The sequence below is a fragment of the Periplaneta americana genome, chromosome 10 (assembly GCF_040183065.1).
Source record: "Periplaneta americana isolate PAMFEO1 chromosome 10, P.americana_PAMFEO1_priV1, whole genome shotgun sequence".
In the NCBI taxonomy this organism is placed as follows: Eukaryota; Metazoa; Arthropoda; class Insecta; order Blattodea; family Blattidae; genus Periplaneta; species Periplaneta americana.
The window spans coordinates 42,528,317-42,551,198 of record NC_091126.1 but is presented as its reverse complement, the minus strand read 5'-3'; the positions used below and the strand labels follow the sequence as shown (position 1 = coordinate 42,551,198).

General features: G+C 33.0%; 1 protein-coding gene across 15 annotated transcripts in view; it reads left to right on the top strand.

Moving 5' to 3' along the window:
- p120ctn (adherens junction protein p120) overlaps nt 1-22,882 on the top strand; it is a 258,208-nt gene that overhangs the window by 222,652 nt on the left and 12,674 nt on the right. The gene's annotated exons all lie outside the window — the stretch shown is intronic.

The window sequence follows — 22,882 nt, the reverse complement described above, 5'->3', positions numbered from 1 at the left end:
CAAGCATAGAAAGTATGAAACTTTCCTATAATGGTAATTAAGACGCTCGTATGAAAATTATGAAACTCGCGCTCGTTTCATAAACATCCTTGCGTCTTAATTACTATCATTATAGGCTCGTTGCATAATGTACTATTATGAAGCATGTGAATCAGTGACCTAGCATGTGATGTTTGAATGTTCGTACTTCATCATGGTGATTCACACATTTTTTTATTTTCCATTTTTGCACTCACAAGGAAAAACAATTGTAAATCTATAAATATGCTGTGTAGGTCTTAAAAGTATTGAAAATATCATGCATTTATATAAATGACGAAAATATGCACTTACATGTAACATAGAACCACACTTAATAAACTTAAAAATTGATAATTTGTATAGATAACGTCTAAGCTTATAGTCATACCCTTTAAATGCATGAACTTCTGGTCCCTATTGATGACCAAAAAAATCATCATCATCAGCACAACAGCCCATTATGAGCCTCGGCTTCTCTTAGAATCCTCCCCAGGTTTCTCTGTCTCTGGCAACCAGCCACCATCCCTTGATTCTTAACCAGGGGCGTATTTTGCGGACTACCGGGGCTACCGGCGGTAGCCCAAGGAAATTACAAAAGAAAAAGTTTATAATATAACATAATGTAATAATTTTGTATTATTAGTTTTACCATAGTAATTTAAATTAAAGTAATTGTTAGATATATTTTGTGTAATAATAGGGTCAGCGGTAGCCCAAACCCTTTAACCAGTATATGCCACTGTTCTTAACCTTCTCAAGTCTTCCAAAACTCCATCCACCCATCGCAGTTTCGGCCTTCCAACATCTCTTCTTTCTTCAAATTTATTTTCCATAATGACCAAAAAAAATATTAATTAAATTAATTAAGATCAATAATGTAACTTACAGAATTTATTTTTAAGAACTGTGCACTTATGTGTTAGAGAATAATTCTTGTGCGTATGCATTAGTTGGACACTAATAATTAGTTTAAATACGTTCTTAAAATATTGTGAAGTTGCAGTGTTACTGCATGCCATTTACCTCCATTACCATCAGTACCGATACTTGTAAAATACGATTACAGTTTGGTTATTAAAGCATGAAAACTACAAAGTAAAATAAATACCTTCGAAAGCTCAAAGTTTCTTCATTTTCTGAACACATTAATGTAATACAATCGGAGATTATATTTTGAGTATTATTAACTTGGCAGGAATTTTAAATATAAAAAATAATAATAATAAAATCTTTTAAAAGCATTCAACATTATTAAAAAGGTAATATACTCTATACCACTGTACAGTACCGAATAGCTTTTAAAAATGTTTCTTCAAATTAATTTCACAGAATATTTTTAGTCGTTGATAATTAAAGTATAGATCTGTACTTTGTACTAACGAAGTAATTGTGTTTGAGTGAGTAATAATTTAACCTTTGAACTCTCGATGACAGATAATTATAAAGCCATTCGATGTAGAAGATTATACATTTACTTTCAGTAGATGTTACATAAGAATAAATGTCATTGACTAAAGGTTAAAATATCATGTATTTGATAATATTGTCAAATATTCATTCTTCATTTCGTGTATAGTATGTTCCTTTATTTAATATCTGATTTTCCACCTTATTAGTAAAATTACAATACTTAGTAGGATTTACAGTATTCACAAAATTTAAGTAGGAAATACATTTTATACATACACAGAAATGTTTTTTGTTACTTTATTTTCAAATACAAAGAAGCTTGTGTGGTAAAATTATTTTACACATTTGTGTTCTCCATTTTAAATTTATTCACACTGGTTGGCTACTATTAGTTTTGCAACTCTGTTATCAGATATATCTCTTTATACACAACATTTTTGTGAATGGATTTATTACTATATATACATTTAACATACCATATCATAAGCTGACAATTGAAATTTGAAAACTCGGAGTATAGTGCACGGATTGATGAAATACAAGAAAAAAATTCACGGCCCTTCACAATATTGTTTTCATATAGTAGAACACCAGAGACTTGGTGTTAGATTTATATTAAAGACTAAGTAGAGAATGAATTGGAAAGTAAATACATTAAACTAGGCTCTTTAAAAGCATACCTTTGTTTGTGATATGAATGTATTAAATTATCTTATAACTCATTAAAAAAAAACTTGTAGAGACATTTCAAATGATAAAAAACATTAAAAAAATTAGGAATTTTAAAATTTATTTAAAATTTGTTGGCCTAAAAGAGAATGCTAAATATAACGTAAATATTAAATAAATCTATTTCTTCCCTTCAGTAAATTATTAGTGTTCATCAAGTTCATGAGCAATGAGTTCTTTTTTAGTAGCACTTTTCTTTTACTTCCAGTTTATATTGTTTCTCTTTTCTTACTTCAAATGGTAGTTCTTAAGTTGTAATGTTGTGAAGACTGCAGTCAATTCCAAGTGTCCATTAATGGTACTAAATAAGGTGCCAAGTGCCAAATTGTCTACATTGAATGACTGACTATATGTGCAGAGTACTGTATATTTGAGTAAAATGGCGGGGAATATATTTTTTCATACAACTTCTGGCTATTACATAGTATGATCCTTATAGTTTTTGGGTTTCAACAAAGCTGAAGTTAATGATAAGAGTTTATTAGTATCAAATTCCATTGCATATGTAGGGTGTTCACTTGACTATATTACAAACTTGTAGTGATGATAGTCAGAGAGAATAATGAGGAACATGTGCCCAGTAATGTATTGTTGAACCATTATAAGCCATTAAAGCAATTAATAATTAATGTGTCCATATTATCCTGCAATAGGAAAACTTTTCGGTAAATCTGTTGATTTTGTTGCTTACTGTTTAGGCGCTTTGGAATACAAGGCCATTTCATTTAGGTACATTTATGACACGCGGTCTAAGGCATCCTGCCTAGGACTCGCGTTACAGAATGCACGCTGGTTCGAGTCCTCATGGGAGAAGAAATTTTCTCATGAAATTTCGGCCAGTATATGGGACCGGTGCCCACCCAGCATTATGATGCACTTGGGGAGCTATGGTAGATAGCGAAATCCGGTTGCAAATGCCAGCTATAATGGCTGGGGGGATCATCGCGCTAACCACACGATACCTCCATTCTGGTTGGATGATCGTCCACCTCTGCTTCGGCATGTGTGCGTGAGGCCAGCAGCCGGCTGGTCAGTCTAGGCCCTTCATGGGCTGTAGCGCCACGGATTATTATTACATTTATAACAATTGAAGTATTGCTTTCTTTTAAATGTCAGCTTTTGTCCTCTAGGTCGTCAGTCTAGTTTACCTTTTTGATAATATGGCTGAATAAACATTAGCAAAATTTGTCGATGAGCAGTTTGAATATGGGACAGCTGGAAGTAGTAAAAAAGGAGCTCAGTGAATCCATTACGACGTCGTCTGAAAAGTTATTTACAGGCGAGATGGATTGGAATAACAAGTAGTGTTGTTTGGCCACTGTGATTTAAGCTCAGTTGAATTCTTCTTCTGGCGCCGTGTCAAAGCAATTGTTTATGAAACATTTGTTGAGACCAAGAAGAAACCACTGGCAGGAGTCTTGGTTGTGGCAGGATCTGATCTACAGCTGTGTTCTTGAAAGCATGCTTCAGTTAATGCTGTGGCATTGCACAATTTGTATTGATATCAGGGGGTGCCATTTCGGACACCTCTTGTGATGTAAGTTCCTGGAATAACTTCTGCTACCCTTCTGATAAAGAATGTATTCCTTGTAGGTCAGTTAGGTAACGGTGGCTAGAGATGGCTTAGGGACGACCCTTTGCACGTCTGTCATACTGAGGCCTATTGTGCACCCCGAATTTATGGAATGAATGAGGATGAGGTGTACTAGCCCACTGATCGGATGTGACCCCTCACACAATGGGGGCCTCCTACACCCTGCCCTAAGTCCATACTGCCAAGGTGTCGAAGCATCCTTAGAAGTGCTCTTAAGTAATGAATCCTGGCAGAGATATTGCGGAAGGCTGGGAATCCAGGGATGGTTGCGGAGAGGACGCCCCCTCCTGTTAGCAGACGAAGACATGCGTCTTGACCTGAATATGTCTATGAAATGAGATGAAGAAGATGAATGATATGAAATCTAAATTCTTTTTCTACATGGGAGGGGAAGGAAAATGAACCATGGCAATGAAAATTCCAACCCAGCCTTTCCCTAAGTAACTGTGGAAAACCACGGAAAAACCACAGTCAGGTTGGTCGTTCCGCGAAATGTATTCCTTGTAAGTTAAATGAAAGAAAATTGTTCAGATAACTTGCAGTAACAATCACTGTGCTACCAACATTCCACAAAGCACTCACACATCGCAAATAGGTAGCCTATATTGCGGAAAGATGCAGGTATATGTATGGGTTTCTATTGTGTAACTGTACGACTCAGGACATGGGTTCTTCGTGACAAATTGTTCCTTCTGACCACCTATACCATCACTGTAAGTTTGTAACAGTCACGTGAGCTCCTTATATTTGTTCATTTCTGAGTTTATCCATGCTAAAGGGTGGGTATTCTGAAATTTGTGGTAGATGACAAAGGTGGCCAAAATGAACAAATATTACCTCGTATATTTGTCAGTATTGTTATACATGGACAATGTATTAGAACTAAGGACTGATAGTAGGATGCAGTAGTGCATGGGATTAATAGATAACAAAGGTCATATTTAATTTTAAGATATAGACATATGAAACTATGTCTTATTTGTATAAAGGATTTACTTCTCTCATTTTGAAGTAGTAATTGTGAAGGATTTGTTAATGGAATTTATGCATGTAATATTAGCATGAAGTTGTGGCTAGAAATGTTACAATGAGATAGATATAGAACGATTTTACGTGGTATTGTTGAATGTAGTGTTGCTGAACATCACTATATGTGCTGTATTATGAAATGACCCTCTTTCTCCTCCATAAAAGCACTATTTTTGTATTTGTTAATAAAACACTTGTCGAACAGTGCACATTTAAAGACGAAACTGTACTTTTACAATTACTTTGTAAAGACTTGTTGAATTTTGTCATAGAGCTTATTGCAGCTTATTAGGATTTTTTTTTTTTTCGTTGGCAACTTCTACTTACAAGGAGGACTAAAACTGTGAATACATTTAGGATGTCATGTGTCCAACAAGCAGACACTGGAGGAAACAGACTGCAAAGGAAGTTAAACTCTACTCCGAGAATTTTAGTTCGTGTGTATTGTGGGAATTGTGCTGTAAATTTATAAATGTAAAGAGTTAAAAAATTGGTCTATAAGATGTGCAGTGTTAATGTCGACCTAAGTGAGCAACGGTATGAGCACAAATATTAAGACTTATCTTGTATTGATTTTTATAAAGCTGTATAATATTAGGTGTTCCTTCTATAATATGTGGGACTAAGTATTATTATTTAATGAGAACCAGGAAATGAATGAAACACAGTTGCAAATCAAGTTATATATTGTTTGTAATATATTTTTGAGGTTCATTAAATTCTGTTAACTCTCATTTGAGTAATATGTCACCAGTTTCAATACTATATAGTAACATTTTGTATAACTATGTGTCTGTAATTTCTCATATTTAATCATAATACTGTATATTGTCAGCTTTCTCTTAAACAAATTGTTCAAATATTTGGTCTTACTTTTATACACAGAATTGTTGCACTTGACATTGTTATCATCTTGCAAAGTTATTTCATTTAGAAATGTCTAGGAATTAGTATATATACTCCAGTGAAGTCTTGTGATTTAGTATAATTTAATTCTGCAAAATTGTACTTATATCATAGCTTATTTTTTAATTGAAGGGTTTGACCAAAGTGGTCACTTCTCACTGATTGGTTCTTGACATTGGTGTCAAGAACTGTGAGTATGCAAGAGATGTGATTTGAATGCCAGCTCATGAAAAATGGAAATCACTTAAATTTAAGGTCCTAAGTCCTGATGATTTTATAATAATCAGATGACACTGCTCACAAAAACTAAGGAGTGATCCGTCTGTGTGACTGGAGAAATTCTGCTTCATGGACTAGTTCTTAGTGATATGCCAGCCCCTCATATATTTTAAGCCATCTTTTGTACTTTTTTCACATCATAATTACCCGAGTCCATTCATTGGAACATTAGAGTGAGAAGTGTAACTAATAGGATTGGAGCTCTCATAACTGTTCCATTGGTCCTGATACATTACAAGAATGCAAGTTCGTGAATACTTTTCCATATTTTCTCTTCCCACTTTCCTTATTGAGAATATTATTATCGAAATTTTATTTTGGTATAACAGCATTTTTCCATTTTACAACTATCAGCATTGTATATGGAATCGTTCTTTATGTTACATAATAAGAATCTACCTCAATGTATTGTATTGTATTGTATTTATTAACGTTCCATGGTATTCATACATGCTTACAGCTAGAATATGTAACAAGTCAAAGAACTTAATACTATTATAAAATCTTAATTTATAGTCACAGTCTAGATGAAATATACAGACGAGATTTACAATATAGTCTACTAGTACAACACATAGTTTTAGTATCAATTTCATGAAGTGTTATTGAATGTCATGAATTCACATACAGAATAGAAGGCGTGAGAAATTAGGTACTTCTTTAATTTGGCCCTAAATAATTTTATGTTTTGAGTTTCATTTTTTATATCGATAGGAAGGCTATTAAAAATTTTTACTGCCATATAATGCACTCCTTTTTGATAGCACGATAGACTTGCCGATGGAGTATGAAAGTAATTTTTTGACATGTATTTATGCTGTGAACTGTTGAATTAGTTACAAAGTTTTCACGATTACATATGAGGAAGATTATTAATGAAAAGATATACTGACAAGCCATGGGCATTATTTGTAGTTGTTTGAAAATAGTCCTACATGATTCCCTAGATTTGGCACCTACTATTATTCTAATTACTCTTTTTTGCAATAGAAATATATTGTTACTATCTGTGGAATTTCCCCAGAATATTATTCCAAATCTCGTTACCAAGTGGAAGTATGCAAAGTATATTGTTTTTAAGGTATTAATATTTACTATCTTTTGCATAGATCTAATAGCAAAACAAGCTGAATTTAGTTTGGGGGGTAATTTCTTTAATATGATTTTTCCAATTTAACACATTATCGATTTTTAAGCCAAGAAATTTGGTTGTTGTTGTTTCTAATAGGGATCTATTATAAATTATTGCGCTAGAAATTTGCGACTTGAATTTGTACAGGATTTAAATTGAATTTTGTTAGTTTTGTTACAATTTAATACTAATTTATTGACTGAGAACCAGTCACATATTTTGAAGAGAATTTCCTCTGTTGAAGATTGGAATGTGTTGGAGTTATTGGCTGTAATTACTATACTTGTGTCATCTGCAAATAATATGGGATGACCTACATCTTTTATTAGGGGGGCAAGATCATTTATAAACACTAGTGCACTGCAGTGTGGTGCGACAGTAGTCAGGGTTAACACCTGGCTTTTGAACCATTTAGCAGAGACAAATGTAACTGAACAGAAGTTAGCCTACTATTATATTCTAGAGGTTGTATTTTTTTAGGCTATTCATATTCTGTGCAATACATCATATTAGTCAATAATAAAAATTCAGGAGATGTTTCGAAATTATCAAGGAGAAAATCAGGTTCCATTTAAATGGATGTTCACTTTTAAATTTTGTGGTTTTTCCTTCAGTTTTCAAATACTCTTCATTTCCATTCATGTAGTGATTAAATTAAATAATTTGAATTTGTTACAGCTACCAGTTTGCGAAATAAAAGGGATTTGTTTCATGAAAAGGCTGAATTAGGTTTTATCATTGGTGATGTATTGCATCCTCCGCATTTCTTTCCCAAACAACTTTGATTCACATAGTATTGTGTTGGGTTTTTTTAATGCTGATATATGAATTAATGTCCCTTGCATTAACAAAGGAAAGCATGTTTTGTCTCTCTAATTATAATGTATTTAACATTTATTTCACTTTAAATACCTATTTTCGTAAGTGGAAGGAATAATGGGATTGATTACAGCACACAAATGACTATTTGAATCGGTCATTTTGAAAAGGGCTCATCTCCATTTTTTTTTAATTCACTTTTTGACGGTTTCACATTCCTAGAGCGTCTACTCAGATATTCTATATGTAAACAGGACGTTCTAGATCCTTTAAATCACTTACATCTGACCATGAAAGGAGCTGGTTGGGGTTCAAATCCTGGTTGGGACAAGTTACCTGGTTGAGGTTTTCCTTCAATCAATTGAAGCAGAATTGCTGGCTAACTTTAGGCGTTGGATCTTGGACATATTTTGCCATCATAATTACACTTGCCTCTTTCATCATCTTCTCCGTTTCTTTCCCATATTCCGGGCTTGCTCCGTTGTGTCGGCTGCTGGCTGCAACCGAACGTAGATGCCATGGTATGTGGTCATTAGCTGCTAGTTGTAGTGCTACATACTGTGGGCTATCCAATGGACTCTTGTTGGTAGCTCGTGGGACTGGTGCTGAGGGACCACGGTAATGCCTAAGCGGAAAGGTAAAGACATTGGAGAGCTTAGGGCATCCACATCATTCCATTCCAGGTAATACAATGGGCCCACATAAGCAGCTTACTTGCGAGGGCAGTCTCTAACCCGTGCCCCTTCCCTTAAGGGAGACTAATATGTATGTGTATGTATGTATGTATTTATTCACACTGCAATGGGTATATACCCGGTGACAGTGGTAACTAATTACACTCAATAATGACAATAATAAACTTATTAATTAAAATACACTTAATAATAATAATACCAATAATTAATACAAATAATTAATACTAACAATAATTTATAATAATAATAATAATAATAATAATAATAATAATAATAATAATAGGGAATATCCTAAATTAAATGAAGCACGATCACTTAAAATAACATTTAAAATAAATCTAATTTGTATCTTAAATCTAAGTTCGAACTAAAGCCCACGAGTATGATATGTTCATATCTGCACAAGTACCTTTCCACATTACATTTCGCTGTCAACTCACTTACTGCACTGGAACTACGACACATTTCACTGATTCTATCCTGATTTCACTAACACTTCAAAAACATTTCACTGTTCAAATACTTTGCACTGCCACTATAAACTATAAAGCTTCCGTGACAGGAACACGTTTCACTGACACAACACACTTCACTGACACAACATAATTCTTCACTGATACAACACTTCAATAACAAAATATCATTTACATTCTTTACATACTGTGTATAATTATCGTCTATTAGTAAAGTCCTTAAGCCTATTTTTAAATACGTTTTTGGTTGTTGGTAAAGCCTTTAGTAAGTCTGCAGGTAAAGCATTCCAGTCCCTGATAGTACGATTGAGAAAAGAAAACTTTCCAGTGTCCGTCCTCTGTCTTCTTTCCCTCAATTTATATGCGTGGGCGTTCCTTAAAGAGACAACTTCAGTGGATGAAGTTTTCCTGAAGAACTGTAACTTTCCTTACATTTAGTTTGGCTATTATACATTCTTTTATCAAGGTTTTGCAGTGCTATTTGTGTTTTTTTCAACTTACCTTTCATAAAAGTATAAATTTCAGTTATAAAAGTGGACTTAATCTTTCAAAAACCGAGATTCATTTTGACAACAGGTCATCTCCAGGAAAGAAGAATAATTTTCCTGGGCATACCATATGACCAACAATAATTATGTAGGCTTTTTCATATCACGTCCACTATCCTTAATTATTGTTTTAATTTGTCGGCATTATAAAGGATTTGAAATAGTTTTTTACTTTTTCTGTAAAATTAAAAAAAGTGAAGATGATCCCTTCTTAGAACGACTGATTCATTTGATATGAAATTTGCAAAATTTGTGACTATTTTAAACTACTGGTATATAATTATTAATGAATTTAGATTTCTTAATTTGCCAACATTATAAAGTTTTTTTTTTTTTTTTTTGTGTTCATTGTAGAAAATTGAAGTGTATCTCCTTGTTTAAGTACATACGCAGTAAATAATTTGATTTTCGTCTTTTGAATGATAGTTGAAGAAAATAAACTATAAACATTATTATTCGCAACCTCAAGAACGGAATTGTTGCAGAATAGATAAAATGTATGCCGTGAAAATGTATTACCTCTGTGACACTGATTTTTTTTTAGATAATATTACAGATGCAATAATATCTGTGTAGGAAGGAATAAATATATAAATATCCTCCATTATCATACTACCAAATTCATAATATATTCAAACAAATTAATTTTTGAATAATTTGATCTGTAGCACTGTTTTCAAATATAGAGAGATATGCGACTGTTTTATTTAATAATTGTTCTACAATTAACTTGGCATCTTAGGAGTATAACTGTAAATTGAAATTTAAGTTCAAGTTGAGAACTATTCCCCTTAAGTAATTTTCATAACCCAACTGATGGAATCGTGTGAGTGTACACATTGACTAAATTATATGACCATACGTCAAGGTTATTCCTGAGGCAATTATGAGTACGAAAGTTCATGTGAAAATGGGTCTGATTTTGTATAGCTATTCATTTGTTTCTGATTTTCATAAATACATTACTATGAAACAGGCTTTATAACACTACTGTATCTATAAAGTTATATGTTATATTTAATGTAATTGTGAGAATATCTGCTGTTTCTCATCTATCATTGAATGTCTGATGGAGGTTAGTAGGTTATTTTACGATGCTTATCAACATCTTATGTTATAAATAAATAAATAAATAAATAATAAATATTCAATATATAATTCGTAATAATGAATTTACCCGAAAGTTTGTCTATTCCATAAGTCTTAATATGGGCTTTGTTGAAATGTCGTTTAATATTGATATGACGAGTAGAAATAAATTGGATGGGACACAGTAAATAAGCAAATCTTTCGTCTTCCTCAACAACAAAATAATCATATTCTCATTTCCTTTGGAAGTAGTATTTCTTCACGGATTTAGATTTTGCCATGTTCCAGTTCTCTTCAAACCGCAGTATGCATTTGTATATAAATATAAATATATATATATATATATATATATATATATATATGGTTTCAGTGCGTTGCAATGTTGAATGACAGCATTGATCTCTGGTCATATAGCTCTATCACTCATTTACAAACATACAATAATTTATATATAGGCCCATACATATGTAGACCTTCTTACATTATATGCACACATACAATTTAAAGTTTATTTTACATGTCCTTTAACTTATTTATTTCCTTCATTCGTTTTTCTCTTAGTTCCCCAAAGTATGTTCCTAAGGATTTTATTATCTATTCATTTTTAATTCTTGATAGCGTATTGTGTACCTGCCGCCGAGGGAATGAATGTTGATATAGCTGAGCGCAACTAGAATGCTATGACCACACTGGTAGAAAAGGTGGGTGGGGTAGAAGTGTACAAAAGAAGTTGCTCTGAGGAGCTACAGTTCTGCAGGTCTGGACTAATTGAAAGCATTCTTTTCTGAAATTTTGTTAACCCAATATAGATCACATACATAATATTACCTTTTTTGAAGTGACATTATTATTGCTTTGAATTGGATCGATATTCACATGAATTTTTACATAAAATTACCCCAAAATAAGCTCCGTAAGTGCCATTATAATTTGTGAATCGCACTGTATACATGCTGTTCTCTCTCTCCTTCGATCACTTTCCTCTTCCATCTTCTCTCTCCCTCTTTTTCCCTTCCTCCCACCTCTCTCTCTTCCACACCTACTCCTCTCCCATCTTTCTCCTCCCTTTTTTCTCTGTCCCCCAATTCATCACAATTAATCTTCTCTTTCACTTTCGACTTCTTCCTTCCACCTTCTCTGTCTCAATTACTTTTAGGAGGGAGTAAAGGTAGGAGGCCTGTGTCGTAGATTTCCGGCATGTAAAAACCCTCTACCTTACAGAGAGCTTCAGGCAAAATTTGTCGGCCATATGTTGCAAACATTGAAGTTAAATGCTGGATAACTCTGCATTTGAAAGCATTTTTAACAAATCATCTTCATCTTCTACTACTACTACTACTACTACTACTACTACTACTACTACTACTATCACCACCACCACCACCACCACTTCTACCACCAACACCACTACTACAACACCACTGCTTATATCACCACCATTGCCACTACTACTACCAGCACTACTACTACTACTACTACTACTACCACCGCACCACTGTTACTACTACTACTACTACTACCACTACTACTACTACTACTATCACCACCACCACCACCACTTCTACCACCAACACCACTACTACAACACCACTGCTTCTATCACCACCATTGCCACTACTACTACTACTACTACTACTACTACTGCTACTACTACTATCACCACCACCACCACTTCTACCACCAACACCACTATTACAACACCACTGCTTATATCACCACCATTGCCACTACTACTACCAGCACTGCTGCTACTACTACTACTACTACTACTACTACTACCACTGCACCACTGTTACTACTACTACTATTACTACTACTACTACTACTACTATCACCACGACCACCACACTACTACTACTACTACTACTACTACTACTACTACTACTACTACTACTACTACTACCATCCTATCTCCCTCCCTTCCTCTGCACTTCTCTCTCCGAGAGATTTTTACAATATAATTTTCATAACACTGAAAGATTGTTTTTCATTCTCTTCTTATGTTTTTCTTCTATCTTACATTAATTTTTTTCTTCTATCTTACATTAATTTTACTCTTGTTGAGGATAACAATATCCACAATCTGTAAAACTACATAGACAAATTTACTGTATGCTGTAAATATGAGGAAGAATCATTTTTGTGACTTTAAGACAGAAACGTCTGTGGACATATTTTTATTTATCTATTACAAAAGATTTTCCCCTCATTATTTCGTGAAAACTTCTCCTGTTACCTTCCTTAGATGTAAAACATGTCTTAATAAGGTAAGTTACTTAGGCGTGGAGGTAAGAACTCTTTAGGAGCAACTAACTACACCAAGAAAAATGAAATAGAGTGTACTTATTTGTATTATATTTCCTATTTATTGAAATTTATCCCTGAAAATATGTAGGTCTGTCACTAGTTAATTTTAATTTACCCTAAGCTTTTATTAATTACGAACTATTGAGTTGGTGTAGGCCACCTATTGCAAATATTTATACTTGGCTGTGACAAATATGTACATCATTGTTTAAAGTGCCAGAACTGAAGTGAACTTAAAAGCAATGGTGGTGGTTATAATATGATGATGGTGACGACCACGACGATGATGATGATATGATGGTGACGGCAACTTTGTTCACTGTGGACATAATCAGAATGTATGTAAATGCAGTACAGTTCTTTTGTTCTAGTATTTTAAGACTGAGCTGGAAGCAAATTAATAGAGTATTAAATGTAGCTTAAAATAAAGACTAGATCAGCCATATACGTAGCAATAGCTACTACAGTAGCACTGCTTATTCTTCTGTAAATTTAATTCAGAACACAAAGAAACAGTATGAAGTGCGTATGACTTGCAACTTTGGTTGCAGGTTTTCATCAAATACAACAAACATTATCCTGTAACTAGATAACTGCATAGTACGCAGAAAATGTTGTTGTTATATTTTGACTTCAGTTATATAATAATTGAGGTTGCATAAAAATTACAAATGCATTCTATTGGTCAACCAGAACTGTACTGTGAAATGGAAAGTAGTTCTTTTACTGAAATTTGCCAAGCCATGTTCATACCAGAGCAAATTAAGTAGAAATGCAGTGGACAAAGTAGCTGTAGTGCAAGATATTTTGGAGAAGAAAGGCTACTTTTTTTAACTAATGGCGAGCACTTCATCATTCACTCAAGTGTCCACATCATCTACTGGGCAATGCGCCAAAGGTTGTAGTTCTTTTGGCCGCCATGAAGGTGCTGCCCTTGGTGCACCGTAAGAGGTGAACTACATAACACCATATGATGGTGATGATTAATGGTGCAATGGTGAAATGCTGGTAGGGGAAACGGGAGTACCCTGCGAAAACTCATCATCAAACACCATCTTTGTCCACCACGAATTCCAGTTGGATCTACTGGGATTTGAACCTGAGTTAACAGCATGGAAAGCCGATGCTCTACCTGTTTGGCTAACAGTGCACCTGTCAACTTTAAGACTGGCTCAGTAATTCGAGTTTTAATAGTTAAAAAAATAAGTAAAATTAATCAATACATTGGAGCTCTGAATATCCCCGCTATAATCTTTGCCACAGAACTGCGACAATTATCTGAACAACGATAATCAGATCATTTAAACCTATTTTATAGCAAAATTATTTCCAAAAATTAAACCTAGCCACATAGGTTACAACTTCGAACACAATTATGTATTGCAAAAATATCGTCACTTGACACACATTGATTTAATTTCATGAAAAATGATTAAACTCGTTACATTTATCGCAGGAGTTCAACAGAAATTCTGAATAAATTCTGTAAAATTCAGTAAATCCGATCACATGTTTGGAAAGGACACCACGTCTACTTACAGACTTCATTAGCATCTTACATACATATACTTGGATGCTCGATGTTGTGCATATATTAGTAATTAAAAGAACTGTACTTGTATATGAGCTGGAGAAAAAGGTTAGTAGAATTTCAACGATAATGGTATATAAAAGTATGAAATAGCGAATAATGCTTAGTAAGAACGATAATTGAAACTCCATCCTATTGCTGAAATGAAGGCTAAAACAGTTCACCTTAAAATTTCGTATTTTTTTTTTTATTTCAGTATTACTTCTGGCAGAATATCGCTATTCATAGACTTTTTTTGTGAATTCTTTGCAAGTTGTACAAAATAATTGTATTCCTTTCTTAAAAGTGTTTCTTTATTTATTAATATTTAAAAGTACAAGTGAAATAGGTCCACTTATTGTAAATTTAAGTAATCTAATAATTACGTGCAGTTAACCTAGTAAATGTAAAAAGTAGGTTTTATTAAAGGGTACAATTAAGTTCTAAAGAAGTTGAATAAAAATAATACTTAAGCGACTACATATATTACATTCAAAACATAAACTAAACGAGATTTTTCCCCCTTACTCTTAGTATGCAGTTACTTTCATTACTCAGGGCAATTTATTTGTGCTAATTAATGTTCACGAAGGTCGTTGAACGAAGTCAAAGTTCTGTACTCTCATTTACTACTGGACAGTGTTATATGCAATGTACTGGAATTATTATTGCATGTAACTGAAGATAAATAAACGAGGCTTTGTAGCAATTGTCAATTCATTGTCAGACACAAAAAATGCAGTTTTTATGGAGGACCTTTTCTTCCAGTTTGTTCACAAACACATAACTTGGGAGCACTACTCTCATAGAAATTAGGTCAAGATATAAGAATTTATCCATTTTTGGGGACCAATGTAGGGTATCGGGTAAGCATACCCTGTATTTCACTATAAAAGGTCACCTCTCCTAATTAGTTATGTGTGTAAATTCTGCAGTTTTTGTGTTAAAACACAGTACCGGTACGTAATCCTAGTAATTGAACGTTGTCTATTTCCTTTATCATTTAATTGAAACGAGAACCATAAATATATATTTATTTACACCTAAATAACTTTGAACCCTCTCTGGTTTCCTCCCTTGGTATTAGTTTTTGATTTGTATATCTAGTATTTCTTAACAACTGTTGCATAAATGTACACATAGGTAATTTGAATAAAAATCGATGTATTTTATGATATGAATTACTGATATTCATTTAGTTCCTCATGTAAATAACTTTATTAATATTATAAACTGTTGAAATGTTAATACAAAATATGCCATTTAATTTCACCTACAGTAGATAACATATTTTCAACAGCATCTGTTGATGTGGTTATGGTGTTACGAGATGGTTTATGAATATTTAATTGTCATATACTTTTCTTTCCTCATTGAAATTTTGGTATATATTCCTATTGAGTTGCATACTATACATTCCCTAAAAAATCATTTGCAAGATTAAAAATAAAATGCTTGTTAAGAAGTAAGAAGTTATGTAAAAATTTCTGTTTTGTATGAGCAGTGTTTCGAAAAATCTTAATTAGTGAACTTGAGTGATTATTATATTGAGAAGTCTTAGAAGAATAGACAGAAGTTTAAAACATGTTTTCTTATTTTAACAAGTCAGAAAACAGATACCCAGTTAAGTTAAAGATTGATACAGTGTATAGAAACCTAAAAACATATTCCTTCTAGACTATCTTCGTCACACACACACGCACGCACACACGCACAGATATATAAGTTACAGTGTATATGTATATGTGTGTGTATATATATATATATATATATATATATATATATATATATATATTATTTCCCTTAAAGAAAGAAAAGCCATTAATATTACGAACAGTAAAATATTTTAATATTTTCAATTGCATTTTGTGGGAAGTCAAATCACCTTTGTAACATTTGTCTTGCTTTTATTTGTACAAAAAATTGCTGCAAATAAAGTTGTGGATGTGTAAAGCGAATACTGACAGTTGTAGACTTCTAAATTTGTGGAAATATTGTTACTTGAGGCCAGAGAACTAACAAGACTGATTAATATAGTTGATACTGCATTTTCCCTTCACAACTCTGTTCAAAGTTTATATTATAGCTAAAGCAAGATTACTTTCGCAGACTTTCTTTTATTTTCATGACTGTTAACCATACAGAAATAAATGTCTTACTGTGTTTTCCTCAGGACTGATATCACATTTTCTGTAGAAAAATTGACCTGAAATAGCATAAGTGTGTGCTCAGCCTTTACTAGCATTTATTAAGCAAAGCTCGTGTACAGTAAATGTTGTTTTTCACTCTAATAAAACTACAATTTCAAACTGATTGTAGCAATCTTCATACAATTTTTCATATTATTTTTAGAATTAATATTAGATAAATAATAATATGCAAAAGGATTTTCGTGAACATTGTGAACATGAAGTTATTAGTGACAATAAATAATATTTAGTCCAACACTAATGTTTTTCATTTTCATTAAATAATTTTAGTTCCTAGTAAACTACTGTCAAATGGTGTAAAGATATCACTATTTTTCGTGATGTTTATATAAACAGTGACATGAAATGGATGGTAATATAAGTTCCAAATTCTGTTCAATCTCAGCTCAACTTGGTGAGATGGTATGTAGACTTAAATTGGTCAGCAAGATTCTAAACTATGACAAACATGTATTTATAAGCAAGATGAGCCTTGAGTTTGGTGAGGAGTGCTTTTTTGCTTGTAATTTTAAGACGAAATTGTAGAGAAAGTAAATGTATGTTGTATGTACATGAAAGCAGTGAAAAGTAATGCAGTCCCTCAGAGAATAAAATGTTTTTTCTGTTGTAAAAGGTTTCTTCCACATGTAGCAGTTTCAACTCGAAGTCCTTACAACACGTGTATTTTCCTATTGATATTTAATTCTTCTACTTTCTTGTACAGCCGAAATTATTCATACAAAATTCTTTTGTTAGTTGTAATATGTATCAATTTTTTTTTTCGTTTGAAACTTCTGTTTCTGGTATGATGTGACGTCCTCCTCCTGTCATATGTCGAGGAAAGTACTGTAGTCACAAGAGTTTTATTGGAAGGCACTACTTCCGAAGAGAAGTGTCACAAGTAAAGGCCCATTCACAATGAAAATTAAACATAACCGTAACATAAACACAGAAGTTTGCGCCCAGGCTACCAAATGGGATCATTCACAATGATTCACATAAGCATTGACATAAACATTACCGTAAGACGTTAACATGAAAGTTTGCAAACTCCAAACTTTCATGCTTATGCTTACGTGATTTGCAAACAGAACACAATCGTGGAGCGCTGAAGTATACAACAGGATATGAGGAAATGGAGTCGTTGTTATGTTTCCATGGTTACCAAGTATGTTTGCGGTTATGTTTATGTTTCCATGTGAATTATGGTATGACTTCTTGATTTTACCATAACGTTTATATTCTTAAGTTAACGCTTACGTTATGTTTAATTTTCATTGTGAATGAGCCTTAATAAGCATGTAGTTTCATATGTGCTCTAACTGCAAAATAGCAAAGGAACATTTTGATGAATAGCCCTGAACCTGAGACATCTGGAATTAATTTACTACAGAAATTTATTTTCAAAATTCTTATTTAACACGTCATACTTACTTGGTAAGATAATAAATATAATTCTGTTAATGCTTCTGCACTAAATGTAATGGAAATGCAAGTATTTTTATTGTTATTGAGTTATTTAATAACACCAGGGATTTTTACAAAATAATGTAGCATTATTATTATTATCATTATTACTGTATTATTCTTGGTCTCATGAAGAATCTTGAATGGGTGATGAAGTTTCATCTGTTTGGGCGCTTCCTTGCATGAGTGTTTTGTATACATATTTTTCTCTTCATTTACAGTATACATCTTATAATATTTGAAAAGTATCAGAATTATTTTGTTATATCTTCTGTGACTGCTCAGACTCTTAAATTAAATTTCGAAAATAAATGTGCATGTTAAAGCATTAAGTTTTGTGAATACACTAAGATCCCTTTCGCTGAGGTTATTTTAATATTTAACACACATTATTATTATTTTGAAGACAGATCTTTAAAATATGAGGACTTCATCAACCAGCAATGTTTGTTTTTGATACTGATGACCGAAAATAACTGAGTCCATATAATATAAAATGACAGCATGACAGCAGAGTGATTATTTTCTTCATTTGTGTTTAAATGCTGGAAATTAAATAGTTCTGAACCAGATGACTAACATAGTTTTACTAAGAGCATTAGCTCTTTTGTTCCTTACTATAAACTTCCGTTGAAGTTCTGTTCAGTAAATACTTCTGATAACTTATTTTCCTTTTGAGGATGACAAGAACACATGACATTTCTTTTGTCGCTTATGTTTCTTTCGATTTTATTATGTTTTGACATCAGGCAGCTTATTAGTAAACAGACATTCATTTTCTTATGTTGCAAGCATTAGAGTAATAGAATTGTTTTGATAATATACAATAGAGTAACTAAGTTGTTGTTGTTTTCTAATGCCAGGCATTTGACAGTGAAGTCATTTGACCTCTTGCACTCCAATATTTTTCAAAGATATTATCATGACCAGCCACTGAAGCACAGATTTTGAGATGTTCCGAATCCATTTCTTGGTTTGAGTTGCACAATGGACAGTTAGGGGACTGATATATTCCAATTCTATGCAGGTGTTTGGCCAAACAATCATGGCCTGTTGCCAATCTAAATGCAGCTACAGACGATTTTCGTGGTAAATCGGGAATTAACTGTGGATTTTGATGCAGAGAGTTCCATTTTTTCCCTTGGGATTGTGTTATTAAATTTTGTTTGTTGAAGTCTAAGTATGTAGATTTAATAAATCTTTTCACAGAGTAAACATTTGTAACAAACTTGTGTAGCGATTATACAACTTAAGACAGAAGGAATGTTCCCTTTATCTTACTACTGTAGTATAAAAGTGTATGTGCATATAACTTGTGTGCAGTGTTTGTCCTTTCTATTTTCCGTCACTCATTCTTACAGCTAATGACGAGATTAAAGTGGAGATTCTAGATGTAATAGTTGTGTTAAGAGAAGTTTTTGATATGACAGGTGTGGGAAAGTATATTATAAGATGACAAAATAATTAATTTGAGAGAAGTGAGGCTGCAGACATTACTGTAGCTTGTGCATTAATATTTATCAACTGTTACACTATGTGTGTGAAGAAGTGTGATCTCACATAGGGTAATATGTACACACACTTCATATTGTGTTCAGTTTTACTCAAAATTCTTGTAATTTGACTTTAAGGTAGTTAGATAAGTCCTTAGAATTACATTAATACTATTTTTAGTGTCCATAGAAGTGTTTCGCATGTTTCATCCCATGTTATTTCATTTCTTACTCCTTTATTTTAAAACTTAACCTTACATTCCGTATCATAAAAATCAAAACTGGACCACTATGAAGAGTATTTTTTTTCCTTTATATGTAACTTTAAAGGAAATGATGCACCTTAAACTATGGAATCAATGTAATGCATGCTTAATGAAGTAGGCCTTCTCATATATGTCTTCTTTATTGCAAAATTAAGTAAAGAACTGCAATGAAAAATGTAAATGAAAGATAGAGAGTTGTTACTCTCAGGTTTTATAAAAATATTATGAAACAATATTGGATCACACTTTGGCAACACACACATATATCCACGTACACATACACAGCTGTTACTGATATTTATTGTTCAGAAAACTCCATCATAATATCTTATTGAGAGATGATGTTTCTATGAATTATTTAAAAGAGTTTTTCGTTTCCTTTTTAACAGTTTTAAATATTATTTGTTGTGACAACTTTCAGACGAAGACTTTCTGGCCTTTGAAATATATATCAAGTTCATAAACATGTTACTTTGAAGTTAGTGGACAATATGACGTTCACGAGAGTGTGTGACATTCTCAAGATTGTTTATAAATGTTTGAAGGATCATTGATTCATATTTCAATGGAAACGTGACAAGTTGTTGTGCTCATGGAATAGGTTGCTTATCAATTTAACTGCATGAATAAACACAAAAACACTCTTTAAAAAATCTCTGTATTTTAGTAGTGTAAATGTTCTGGCACTATTTCTTTCTTACAAAATACTTTCTTCCCAAAAATATGCACATCTTTTCTCATAATTTTCTCTCAGTCTACTGCAACTTCAGTTACTTTACATGTGCAGACTTCAGTTTAGCAGTTATGTAGCGTGCACAGTTATTCTCTTTTATTGAAATGGTTTTAGTGCTTATTTAAATCGCATAATTATTAAGTTTTGCATGTGTTTCAAGCCAACCGAATGTTAATGTTGGAATGATGTCTAAATTCCTCCTGTTTTCATTACTGCCACGAAAATAAATAAATGTATGTTGTAGAAGCATTTATTTTTAAGAATAGCATTTAAGTGTTTCTAATTATTTTCAGAAAAACATAGGTCAGTAGTATTATGTACATTTTCACACTCTTTAATTATGGAAGTTGTAATATTCGAGTTATATATTTTGTGGGTTAATAATTTTATCAAGAACCAGTCATATATATAATGTATAGGAAAAGAAATCTGAAGTTATTTTATCCTACTGCATTCCACGAAATTTTTTAGTTTTGTGTATTCAAACTGGCATGAAACTAAAAGACGTTCAAAATATAATGGTAATTTATATGAATTTTAATGTGTGTTTTAAAAATAAATTATTTGTAAAACCACAGAATTTGTAAAACTCATCATCTTGTTTATCACCATGCTGACATGCTGTAAAATGAGAGAAGTTCCCCATTATTTCCTCTTATACCAGTCAGCAGTAATTAAACATTTCCACAGAAAGTCGACCTGGTTGGCGAGTTGGTATAGCGCTGGCCTTCTATGCCCAAGGTTGCAGGTTCAATCCCGGGCCAGGTCGATGGCATTTAAGTGTGCTTAAATGCTACAGGCTCATGTCAGTAGATTTACTGGCATGTAAAAAAAACTCCTGGGGGACAAAATTCCTGCACATTCGGCGATGCTGATATAACCTCTGCAGTTGCGAGTGTCGTTAAATAAAACATAACATTAACATTTCCACAGAATAAATTTTAGACGATCTGTTGTATATTTGGAAGAAATTCATACTCCTGTTGGTATTTTACCCTTACCCCTCCAACTACATTATTTTAAGGGAGATGCCTTGTTCAAGCTATGTTATACTCAGGCAGGACATGTATGATGTAAGTTAGTATAAAGCCAACCCCTGCGGTGGTTGAATGGTCAGACCTCCGGCCTATCACGCAGGCGACCTAGGTTCGAGTCTCTGTCAGGTCTGGGATTTTTCATTAAAAATCTATAGTGACACTTGTGGCAGACAAGGTCGCAGTTGGAGTTTCTCAGGGTTCTCCCATTTTTCCCCATATTAGGCATTTACATCATTCCATCACCATTTTTCCATTTCGTCATCCTTCCATAGCATTCCCCAACCGCCTGCTGTGATGCACAAGGGGGGTTGCCTGCTCGAAACCTAGATATTCAACGAACCTTGGTGTAGTCAGCCAGTGTGGGCTTGGGAATGCGTCTAGCTTGAGGGTTAGTGTAATAGTTTTTAACAGGTTGCAGTCCTGGGCCATAGTGGCTCCCTCCTGTAAATTCCAATTCCATAGCATAATGCCAACCTGCACATAACATATGAGACCACATTGACGTCATACAAACCTCACACTGTAGGCTCAATTCTAAACCACAACCATACTGTTAAAACTTTCACCTTAGCTGTTGTGTTCACCACAGCTGACAGAAACTTCTCTTTTAGATAGAAAAATGCAAGTGGTTCTTAAATTAATGAAAAATGAAACACACTTTCAGAATTTTAATTTATTGTTACGTGGCATTATTCTGGTAAATAATAAAATGTATGCTAAAGACATTTGCGTTCAAAGGAACAAAATAAAAGTAGAATATTCTTGAATATTATGAAGTGTTCATTTTTTTATAATTTTCACGATAAACTGGTATGTCTTTCTGTTCTCTTGTTACTTTTTATTCACTGTACGAATTGGACTCTTTAAAATATGTTATAGGGGTAAAAACAAGCATATGAATACAGTTTGTACATCTCATAATAAAATGTATTTCATCTTAAAAACCATTTTATGAATATTTCACATTCTTTCTGGGTACAGTATGTTCTTATTTAATATTTTCGTAGACTTTATTTTTATTAATATCATATTTCCATTTCTAAAGCTAGGTATCCATGAATTCTTTAAAAAACAGTGCTGGGATGGTATTTCGGTA